Raw genomic sequence first — 11,964 nt, forward strand, 5'->3', positions numbered from 1 at the left:
GGAATGGACCACCTATAACTTTCTAAAAGTGTGTGATTAAACGTGCGGTTCTGGTTTTCATATCTTCTCAGAACCAGCATATGCTTTGCTTCCAATTAAATGTTTACTTCTAAGTTTGATATTTTTTATCTCCTGTCAACTTTCATATTGAGAGCTTTAGAATCAGTAAGATTTTTAATGGGTCTTCACCATAAGGTGGGAAATAAATAGTGATTCCAAAGAAAGTGCATATCACTCTCCCCATCTGTGTGTTAAACCTGAACCAGAAGGAGAGGCTATAGTTGCACCACACCAGCCTTGAGCACAGTCATCGACGGTAGAACCCTAGTCTGCGTGAGTAGTTGCCTGCCTTGAACCTTCAGAGTCTGGAAAACTGCACGCACCATGAGAATGATTAGCTTTTTAGTGTGGCCCTAAGGAAGTCAAACTGATTTTCACATAAACATTGAAACATTTAGCTTCAAACTGAGCAAACGAGATAAACAGTTTGCACTCTTTGCTCATGTGTAAAAAATGACTGGCTGTATGCCAGGCAGGGCAGACGGAGGACGACCAGAGGCTGACTTCAGAACGGCGAATCAGAGCGTTCGGAAAGGGAATGTGGCCATGCCATTCAGGGAGTGTAACGAAGGGCTAGAGTGGGTGCTCCGTGTAGGCTCGGGGGGGGGGGGGCACAGGCCTCCCCTGCAGTCGTGTCGGAGGGCCTGGGGCCGGGGCACATGCCCTGAACATACATCTGTGCAGTTGGTTCGGCATGTGAGCGGCAGTGTCCCCAGATGCTGGCCAATCTGTGTTACTTGTTTCTCGGTCTTGCAGATCGTTGTTTACAAAACACTGACGTTTACAGTAAACACCTTGTTTTAAACACAGGCTGGCCCTGTGGAGTCCAGTGTCCTTGCACTGCCCTCCGCCAGTGACTCCCGTCCGGTGAGTTGGCACCGGCGAGTTGGCACGCGACCCGAGGTTCTCTCAGGGCTAGCGGCGTGCCGGGAGGGGCGGAGGGGGAAAGCAGGGAGAGAGTCGCGTTTGGGGAGAAGGCGGGCGCACCGCAGACAGGCCCTGGAGAGAAGAAAGGACAGCTCTGTCTTTGTAGGTGACCTTTGGCTCATTCCTGAAGCCTGCTGACCTCACATTTCTTGTCTGTAAATGAGAACATTGTAGTCTTAAAAGTCCCTGTACCTCTGTGACTCCCTCCAGTGACCTGGTAGTTTTTTGTGTGCTTGTGCTTGTTTGTGTGCAGCAGTAGAGCACGATATTTAGCGACGCGAGTTCGGGCTAAACTACCTGGACTCATCTGTAAAATGGGCTTCCTAGCTCCTCCACTGTAATTAGATAGTCCAGATGGCACTTAGCACGCTGCCTGGCACATACTGAGCACTCCAGAAATGCCCCATTCTTCAGAGCTCAGTTCCAGTGCTCTGTGGGTGTGAGCTGTAGGCCACTCAGAGCGGGGGATGGTGTTCTCGGTGCAGAGCCTCACTGGGGACAGTGGGACTTCAAGAGTAAGAGCTGTGGCTGATGGAGCACGGGGAAGCCCTGCTGAGACCTCTGCACCAGTGACTCGAGGCCCTGGCTGGCCACTTGGCCTCCGGGAGGAGGGCAGCAGAGCTCGGTGCCAGGAGGGAGGGGCCGGGCCCCCGCGAGAAGGAGCAGAGTGCACCCTGCAGCCTTTCTCACCGCGGCGTCTGTGCTGTGCTAACACCACCGCGAGCTGCCCTGGCCCGGGGCTTGGCTGCCTGGGTGCTGTCCCGCACACAGAAAGTCTCGGGTTTGATCCAGGTCGGGTTGTGCGCAGGAGGCCAGCGATCAGTGTTTCTCTTTCACATCGACGTTTCTCCCCCTTCCTTTCTGAAATCAATAAACATATCCTTGGGTAAGGAGTTAAAAAAATTATCGCGAGCACCCCCTCATGTGCCAGCACAAGACGCAGCCCCTGAGAAAGAGCCGAGGGGACACTGCGGTCCCTCACAATGTCCGTGCCCACCGTGGACGTTGCTGTGACACCGCCTGACTGTGCTGGCACCGGATGCCCTCAGGGAGCTGGGAGCAGCTCGGAGGTTGCTGCCCTTCAGCCCCGTTCGGGGCAGCTTTACTCACACGTTTCAGACACACCCGAAGACTGTTTAGGAATAAGCTAGAAACAGTCTTAACTCTAGATACAAAATAGGTCAGTGCTCGTTTTAAATTCAGCGGCCTCTGAAGACAGTAAAACATGTTTGTGAGCGATGCTGGCTCCTACACTGGTCATAGTTTGACTTTCCGCAGTTATCTGAGGCTTATTTCATAACCTTGACATTCACGCACACAAAGGTCACGGGCCATATTAGGAGAAAGTATGTGTAATGAAGCAGTCTGACTGAACGTTCCCTTCTCTGCGTGTGTCCTAGCAGAGAAACAGCAGAGCTGTGTGTTGCTTGTGATAAAATGTATGTAACACAGAGCTTTAGTGTGTCTTGAGACCTCTGCTTTAATCTAGTGTCTAACAGGTTTTATATTTAGTTCACTAGTTTGTAAATGCAGTTTCCTTATTAAGAAAGGCGGACATTTTATATTCTTATATTTAAATCATGTGTAAGTCCCAGTGATTCGCATTAGAGATTGATTTTCTTGTAGAAAGAGTGACACGTTTTATACACGTCTGATTTCACATTCTCATTCCTGAAGGGCGGACGCGTGTCGTCGTCCCCACGATGCAGTGTGAGCATCTGCACGGGACGTGTCTGAGCTCGCAGAGGGCGGCGCGACCTCCACACCCCTGGCACTGGAGTCTCCGGCACCGATCCGTCCCTGGCCTGGAACCGAGAACGGCCTCGGTGCACGTGCAGTGAAGGACCGACTCAGTAGGCCAGCTCTCCGCATCCTGTGCATTCCAAAGAGCGGTCTGGCCCTCGACCAAATGCTCGCTCACCTGGGGCCTTGAGCAACACCGGACAGGTGTGCTGACTGTGGGGTGTGGTGCCGCGCGGGGCCAGCTGGTCCTGGAAGAGCCGAGCACCGAGTGAGGTGGGCCCTCTGGGTGCCCGGGCCCGCGGCCCCAGTAAAACTCTCGGGCGTGCAGTCTCAGGTGAGCCTCCCCGGCTGGCAGCACTCCGTGCGTGTCCCCACACGTGGTCTGGGGAAGAGTTAAATGACACGTCCTCGTGGAGAGGACGGCCGGAAACTTCTCTCTGCTCTCCCAGACTCTGTCTGTCCTTCCTGTGTGCCTTTCACATCTGTGGAGTTTACACTGTGTTTGTTTTTGCTACAATAAATTGTGACTTGGCATAGCCATTTTTCTGAGTTCCGTGGGTCCCTGAACTACAGGGCGGTCTTGGGGACCCCACACAACTCGTGTAGAGGATTATTTTTCAGCATGCAATGGGGTCCATTGAGGGTCCTGCAGAGCCCAAATTGCTCTCTGACCCGTACAGAAGACATTTGTCAGCTAGTGCAGGAAGGTAGTGAGTCAGCCACCTGTGTGGTCTTACACATTGAAACCCTACTAGTAGGAATTTGAGGAATTTTCTAATGATTTGTAAACTGCTAATTAGGATGAAAGTGCTACTATTAGTATTAACCACACTGAATAAGATTCCTAGGATACAAAACTTAATGACAAGTTGCCCACCTACATTCCAGGAGTCACTGGAACAATCAAATGAAACAATAAACTTAACCCCCAAACGCTCTTTATAAATGTTAAAGTACCATGTAAATGAGTTATTCAAAGTATCACTGTCACCTGCCCGTGATGACGTTCACGTGGCTAAAGGTAACAGGAGGGGAAATCACACACTCTCTGGTTTCCTGAGGCCGGTGGTGAGTTGTGTCAGCTATAAATAAAGAGAAGTAACCACCGTTCATCTAGTTTTTTCTTTGTAGTCTATATCGGGTTATATGAAACACTTATTGAGCACCTACTATGTGTTAGGTGGTGGGAAGCTAAATGCTTTGTGAATCGTGCTCACGTTTGCCTGACAAGATATTATCCTTGTTTCTCTATGGAAAATGAGGCTCAGATAAGTCAAGTAACTTAAAATCTGATAGACGCAGCGCTAGCATTTGAACCTACTATTTCTCACTTCAAAACATACACTTCACAAAACAACTGACAATACAGGAAAGCTAGGGTCCGAGTGTTAAAAGGACTGGCAAAGAGAAATAATAGATCTGAGGCAAGTGAAAGAAGACACTGGTGTGGGAAGATCCAGCTGGGAGAGGCTTCCTGAAACAGGGAGGACTCCGGGGAGAGCTAGCACTCGGCAGGTGGAGACGAGCATCATTGGCAAGAGGAAGCAGCACCTGTGGCTCCCCTCTCCTGGCTTCGCTGCCTCGTGGCACCGAGCCTGCAGCTTGGGGAGGAGAACACCCCCACTGACGGAGCCGCCTCCGGCAGTCCTTGGGTCCCGGGGCCAGGTGGGTGCGTGGGGGTGGTCCTGAGATCGTGTGGGCGTCAGAGACACCTGGGGGTGATGAGAAAGTCGGCGCATTTCAGAACTCGGGAACAAGGCCAACCCCAAGGTTGGGATGAAGGCTGTGACATCATATCCGTACTTTTTTGTAAACACACCATACCAGAGGACTATTTAAATGTTTTGTGGATGGCGACTGATTTTTTAGGAACCTTTTTAAAGTAGGCATTAAGGTGGAGCGGCAGGGGCTGGTGGCTGGAAACCCTGGGATGGGGTTCAGTACACCCGGGTTCTGCCTTGTCCTTTGCCCGATTCACTGATTGTCTGCACTGATGTAAATGTGTCAGGCCTCAGTCACCACAGCCGTCCTACCTCAGGGGCCGTGAGTACAAAGTAATCGATACAAAAGTACTTTGGAAAAGATCGGGATCGGTGTCAATGACAAGTGTCATTCGAAAGCAGTGGTGACACTTACTACAGAAATGATTGTGGTAGGGATTTCGTCCTTACATGCTCTAATATGGTTTTAAAGGCTTTCCCCAACTTTAAAAGGCTTATAAAGTAGGTATTTACACGTGTTTTTATTTCTATTGGCAATGATTTTTAAAGAGGACTAAATCACGTCACTGTAGCCAGACTTCCCTGATGGAGGTGGTAACCAGAGCCAAGGGTGGCCTGGCCTCGGACCTGAGTCATTGTGAGCATTGTAACTGTTTAATGTCCACGTGTTTAATAACCAGATAGAAAGTACTGACGGTGAACTCCCCTCCTGGCGCGTTCTGTGCCGGCTTCCGGAGCCCGGAGGGCGCGTGAGCCACCAGGTGAGCGTGTCCCCGCACCCTCAGTGTGTCCCACGCACGTGCGTGGAGCCGCAGGGCACTGGGCAACATCATAACCCACGTCGCACCAGCCGCCTTCGTCAGATTCCGTATCTTACAGTTAGTGCTGTTCAAACTCCATCTGAGGATAAGGCTCAGATTCCTCCTCGTAGCCCAGACACTTCGTTATCTAGATCGGTGGTTTTAGCATATTATTTATAGTGGAACTCACTCTTTAAAGAGGAGTCGTCCACTAAAGCCCAGTGTTGAAGGCCCACGGGAGCCCACCCTCTGAGCTGCGTCCCCAGTCTCCCCTGGTAGCACGTGAGGCCAGCGACGCGAGCCTGCCTTCTGGACGGTCCTCTTGGACCACTGGCCTCAAAGAAGCCTCCAATCTGGTCATTCCTAACTGCGTTTAGTTCTCCAGAAAGTTGTGTTTGTGATCCTGTGCCTTGGCCGGCCTCCCCTTGGGAATGTTCTCCCATCCTGATCCTTTATTTCAGGGGCATCGCGTTTCCCTCCATGTGGGCTTTTCCTAGAAATCTTCCCGCCACCCCTGCGCTGGACTTCCAGGGCTTTCGTTTCATTCCTTTGATGTGGAAGTTGCTACATTATAATAAGTATTTGTCCAGCCCTTCCAAACCGCGAACACAGTTAATAATTTTCCTCCAGTTTGAGGCACATAGTTGGTAATAAAATGTGTTGTAAAATATATTTTTTTAGGGGAAGGGAGTGAGAAGAAGGGAGCAGAAACGTTGATGTGAGGGAGCAACATCGATCAATGGTCTCACATGCGCCCCGAACAGGACCAAACCTGCAACCCAGGGGTGTGCCCTGCCCAGGGACTGAGCCAGTGACCCTTTGCCTTGCAGAATGGTGCCCACCCCACTGAGCCACACCGGTCAGGGCAATACAAATAACGTTTGATGGCTGGATGGACAGACAGCAGAACAAGGGGCAGAAAGAAGGTACCAACCAATGGACTGTGTGAATGAAGTGTCCCGATACTTTGAACCAAGGGACTGACGAAGGGACGCTCTTCCTGTGACGGGCTGGTCTGGAGTCTGGAACGTGCCGTGGGCCGGGAGTGGGCCCAGTCCCCTCCCCCAGGATGCAGTCATCTCTGAGCCAGCCCTGGGGAGCCGGCCAGCGTGAGTCATATGCCTTCTCCGCGTAGCTGGTGCCCGGTATTTATAGCTGATGCTGGTGGCATTTCGCTCGTTAAACAGCACAAGGAAGGTGGTTGTATGACGGCCAAACAAAAGACTAATGGAAGTGGTTTTAATAATTAATTTTTAAAAAGCTTACAAATGACAGTTCAGCTGAGAAGCTATAGAAACATTTACGCTGAGATTTCAGCTAAAGGACGCTGCTCTTTGGGTTGGACTGGAGTTCAATGGGGGTAATTTAAAAACTGGATGGAAGAAGACCAGTGATACTGTATTTGCTTGTATTTTCTTTCTTAGCAAACCATGTCCATGAAAGGAAGATTTTTTTTTTCTTTACATTTAAGAGCTACAAGTTAGTGAGAGTCAATAAAACATGGAGCGGAGTGAATCAGAGGCTGTATGACTTAATACACATTTTATTGTACAGCAGTTTTCAAACTCATTCTTCGATAGTGTTTTACCTTCTTTTATTCTGTGCTCTACTTGCCATACTACTTTTCCCAGACGGTTATCACACAGCAGAAAGTTCTGCGGAAGTGTTAACTTGCATTTTTCTTTTCCATATGTAATTCCATTAATGGGTTTCAATGAGCTGTTAATAAATGGTTAACAAAGTTAAATTCATAAATGCGGCAGTTCCTCTCTATGAAAGAGAAAACAGAACTCACAGTTATTGAGCACCTACAAGCCCGGAACACTATTAGGCGCTTTTTCATGAGGTGGCTCAAGAAATCTTCACAATTACCCTTGGTCTGGACTTCCTACAAAAAGGCAATTCCTACCTTATAGGTAAAGATCTAAAGCCTTGGAGAGGCTAGACAGTTTTCCCACTCGGGCAGCATGTCTCGGGTGGGGTTATACCAGGTCCACCTGACTGAGGTCTGTGTTTCCCACTCTGTGGTCCCATGACTGTGCAGTAGGAAACCTCGTTGTCAGAGGTAAATGTAGGCGGCAAGGAGGAATGTCCCCAAGGTGTGGGTTTCCAAGCTCCTTCATCCTTTCCCCTTTGGAGAAGAACGACCTGGTGCCCCGCTCCCCCTTTCACTGTCCTATTCCGTACCCAGAATGATGTTATGAAAAGATGGTAATTTACATTTGAATAGTAATTGAATGGTTTGTGACACCCTGTTTCATCCTCATTTACAAAGAAGAAAAATTAAAAGCCAGATAGCTTTGTGACTTACTCCAGAGAGTCACACAGCTAATTAATAGCGGGGGAATTTGAACTAAATCCGGAATTCCTGATTTCAGATACTCTCCACTACATTCTCAAGTGAGAATGTGTGATGTTTCTCTACAGATGATGAGGATTTTACTCTCCAGGGCTTCAAATGTTTCTTCTCTTATCTTAAAAATAAAAAGCTTATCCCTCCAAGGCATGAAGTTTACTCTTCCACAAGCCTCTCCTAGAGGCGCAGGCACCACTCTGCACTGAAGAACAAACGTTCCCCAAACAGATGCAGGGGATGCAGGCAGACAGTTAACCCTTTGTGTTCCCAGGGATGAGAGGGCGGTCCTCACTCAGAGCATAGAGAAAGTATAGGTGCTCAATCTGATATGTTCGTAGTACCACGCACGGAAAAACAGCCAAATTGTGATTGAAGCAGACTTCTAGAATCTGTGGTAATTACTTAGCAGCCGGTTAGGCACAAAGAGGATGAACAAGAAGCTTAGAAGAGATTATACAGAATGAAGACTGCAAAGGAAAATACGGGAGGTGAGGAATGAACAGAAGAGTGGGGGTTTTAAAGAATTCAGTGTGAAGGTCTAGACGTTTGAAGTCCCAAGGAGGCAAGAACTGGAGTCCAGTTTGTGTTTTCTAGAAATGGCGAGAGGCATCGGTCCACAGATTCAAGAGACTACAAATGTCAAGGAAGAGAAAAAGGAATCCACAACATAGTGAAATTATAGAAAACTAAAGATAATTAGAAAATCTTAATAACATATAAAATAGGGGGAAAAGTGAGACACAAACTCAGTAGCATTAAGAGAAGTCAAAAGACAGTAATGAAATGAGTAAAAGAAATTGTCAAACTAGAACCAAATACTTCAAATATCCTAAAAGGAGAAAGCTATTTCCGGATGACCAAGTCAGGGACTTCAGCACCAACAGACGGGCACGAGGGGAATTCTGACGGCAATCTTCAAGCTGACAGGAGGTTCGCAACGCCAACGTGAATGATGAACCAAGAACGTGATAGTATCTGGGGAAGTAAAAGTATTTACAACTAAAACACACGACACTCGGACATAAACCAGGAAGCAGGAAAGTGCCGTTGAAGTTCTAAGGTCCTCACAGTGTGTGGGAAGAATGTAAAGGTACCAATTTCACAGCAGACTCTGACAAGTCAGTGATGTGCGGTTTAACTCATGTGTCTACCAAAAGGATAAAAGCGTGACAAAGTGGGACAAATAAAAAACATCTAAAAATTAGAGTTAAATCTAAATATATCATTAATGTCAAATGTAAATGGAATAAATACTCCAGTTAGAAGATGAGGATTGTGAAACTGATTTTTTTTTAAAGTCCAATTGTATGCTATTTATAAAACTCACCTAAAGCATCTGAACACCAGTAATTTGAAAGTAATGGAGTTAAGTTACAGTATAGTATTATCACATAAAATAGAAGTTAAGGCACGAAGTGTCACTAAGAATAAAGATCACTTTGTAACGATAACAAACCACCAGCAGAGTGAACTAATCCTAGGTTTTTATCTGCTCATAATATAACTTCAAGACTCATGAAGCACAAACTGACATCTACCAGGAGAACTGTATAAATCCACAATTACAATGAGAGGCTACAGTCCCATGGGCAACCTTACTCACCAGGGGATGAAAGCCAGTCGAGAAATACTCGCCCACCCCCAAGTGATCACTTTATAGAAGTGACTCCCCCCAGCAAAATGATGCCCTGGGTCCTTTCAGCAGTGACCGGCTCAGTGAAGCACCCTTGGACGGATTATGTCTCTTCCCGGCTTTGTTCTCTCTGGGCCCCATCGCTTTTCCTTGAGCTAAGATCCCCAAATAAACGTGTATGCTATTTTCCTCAGCCTACTACTCTGGAACCCAGGCTGAGACATTTGGTGTCACAAATACTGTTGAACCAATCAGGAGTGAGCAGGCCCCCACTGATGTTGGGAAGGGATGGGGCAGCATTGCCCCCCTGAGGTTTCCACCAGTGGTGAGTGGGAATGAGGGAGGTGGGAGGGGTGGCACTGGGCCGTGTGCTCCGGGTAGCATCAAAAACGTGGTGGGGTCAGTGCCAATACAGGAATGTCGGACTCGTTGACATCGGTTCCTGGTCTTCAGAAGCCTCCGAAGAGGAAAAGAAGATGGCAGGTTCGGCGAGCCAACCACCAACCTCGAGCAGTGCTGTGGTAGTCAGAATGCTCCCCCAGTAACACAGAGACCCCCCCACTTCCACTGCTGTGGGAGGGCAGCTGAGATTCTGTCCCAGGGCCAACTGGGAGTGGAGCAGTTTTCATGGAGAGCAAGTACCATCTCGACTGCCTTGGATGTCATTGGCAGGGCTCGGAAAAGGAATGAGGAGACCTTGAGACACGGGAGAGGGATATTTGACCAGGTGAACCTGCGAACCTTGGACCCCAGATTGCTCTGAACACCTGGAGGAGCAATACCCTACCCCCACCCCCCTGCCAGAGGAGAGCCATCTTTGACCCCAGACACCACCAGAAGCAGGAGCCCCACAGAATGACACTGGTCCTAAGATCTGCCTCAACCTCCCTTATTTCCTCCAGACCAGAAGAGTCAGGTCAAACCCAGCCCACACTGGCCAATCAAAGCCCTTCACCAGGAAGAAATACTGTATACATCCAAAGAATTGCAGGATTTGGCTGATCTGCACTGAACTGAACCAGGAGACCCACATGGGGGTGGACGTGAAGGACAGCTGAGGAAATGCGACCTCCGCTTGTTTGGTCCTCTGTGGAAGGCACAGGACTGATGGACAGTGCCTCCCACCCCACTTCCTGTGGTTATTGGAGTAAAGGAAATTAATATTCCTAGTGAGCTCACCGTGAGGCTCTGTAGTGGACACTTGACCTAAAGGAATTAGGATCAAACTGGATAAGTGTAAACTTCTAAAAGGTACAGTCTAGTTTAGAACATTTAAGATTATTTTAGTAGCGTGCCCTAGGAAAACTCAGTTCGAAGACCTGTGACATAGTGACGTGTAATAGTTAAAAGGCCAGAAGGAGGAAAGGAGCCTGACGTTCTGAATTACAAACACATTAGAATGTGGCTTTGAACAGTCATTCTTTTGTCTGGGAGAGGGCGGACCCCCTGAGTTGTCGTTTAAGGGAAGTATTCACCAGGCTTCGGAAGCAGTCGTCAGCGACCAGTCCCCACACAGAAGCGGGTCAGCGTTGAGCCCGGCGATGTGAACTCCTGGGTGGCTGCACCGTAAGTGACATGGTGACCGAAGACGTACGTAGCCTCTGCACCCGGAGGGTCTGGGTGCGAATTCCAGCCTGGTGTTCCTTTGCCTGGGTGGTGTTGGACAAGTTACTCAAGCTTGGTGCTTCAGATTCTGCAGCAATTATTAATGTCTTAACATCGAAGAAGCATCGTGGCGGACATCACACAGCGGTCACCTCACACCAGAGCTCCTGCTTGCCCTGTGGAATTGCGTGTGCAGCACATGGGGTCTGGATGTAAACTGAGTACCTGAGATGCCCTGGCGTCTGGGGGGACGTGTGAAACAGCGGCTGGGCGTTGAGAAGGGTGGAAGCTTAGTAGTGGGTACAGGGAGATTTGTTACACTGTTCCCCCTTCTGTGTGCATTCAAATTTTCCTAATTAAAATGCTCTTCTCAAATGTCAGACTGGGAAATCCAGTACTTTCATGCCTACATGCCGTCACTTTAGTTCACCTCTGTACTTGACCATGTAACGGTCTGGAAGGTCGAGAACTGATGTAATTACACACAGCAATGTTCACCTCCTCTTCACGTTTTTAGAGAGCACGGATTTATAAAATATTTGAGCTAAGTCATCGAACTAGTACTTTTGCCCAACTCACTGGTCTCAAGCTGTGGCTGGATGTTGGTTCTCCCGTCCAAGTCCTTTCTTCCCTTCTTCTTAGGCCTGGAACACCCCAGGGAAGACTAGTTCCCTTGCCACCAGGGACGGCCATGTAATCCATCGAATGTGAGCAGAAGGGACCGTGCCTCTTCCGTGGCCTGAGCCTGGGCGTGCTGCGGCCCAGCTTCAACCAGGCCAACAAGGCAACACCCCAGGGAATGTCAGAACAGCAAGGCAGAAGGATCTGTGTCCCTGAACGACCTCCTGGAGCAGACTTACTCCCCTAACTAGGTCAGTTAGGCTACTGTTGGAGAGAGAAATCAACTTCCATTTTCTCGAGCCTGCCTTCTGGTAGGAAAGCTTTTGGTGTTTCTTTGTTATGGCAGCCAAGCCCTTACTCTAACCAGTACATTCCAGGTTGGGGAAATTACTTCCCGCTAAGGTAAGCAACACAGAACTCTACCAGTGTTTTTTGGTGTCCATTACGTTGTATTCCTCCCCTCGCGTAGTTGATAAACAGTGTGGTCTGTGCCAGAGT

The 11,964-nt window shown here is 48.7% G+C and overlaps 1 long non-coding RNA gene across 2 annotated transcripts in view; it reads left to right on the forward strand.

Annotated features, from left to right (window-relative positions):
• LOC119064641 (uncharacterized) overlaps window positions 1–3,266 on the forward strand; it is a 30,456-nt gene extending 27,190 nt beyond the window's left edge. For both annotated transcript variants that reach the window (XR_008390774.1, XR_008390773.1), the window contains one exon: window positions 2,665–3,266. This is a non-coding gene — a long non-coding RNA (uncharacterized LOC119064641). The remainder of the gene's footprint in view (window positions 1–2,664) is intronic.
• Window positions 3,267–11,964: the final 8,698 nt, after the last annotated feature.

This window comes from Artibeus jamaicensis, unplaced genomic scaffold, assembly GCF_021234435.1.
Source record: "Artibeus jamaicensis isolate MK-2021 breed Jamaican fruit bat unplaced genomic scaffold, CSHL_Jam_final scaffold_916, whole genome shotgun sequence".
Classification (NCBI taxonomy): Eukaryota; Metazoa; Chordata; class Mammalia; order Chiroptera; family Phyllostomidae; genus Artibeus; species Artibeus jamaicensis.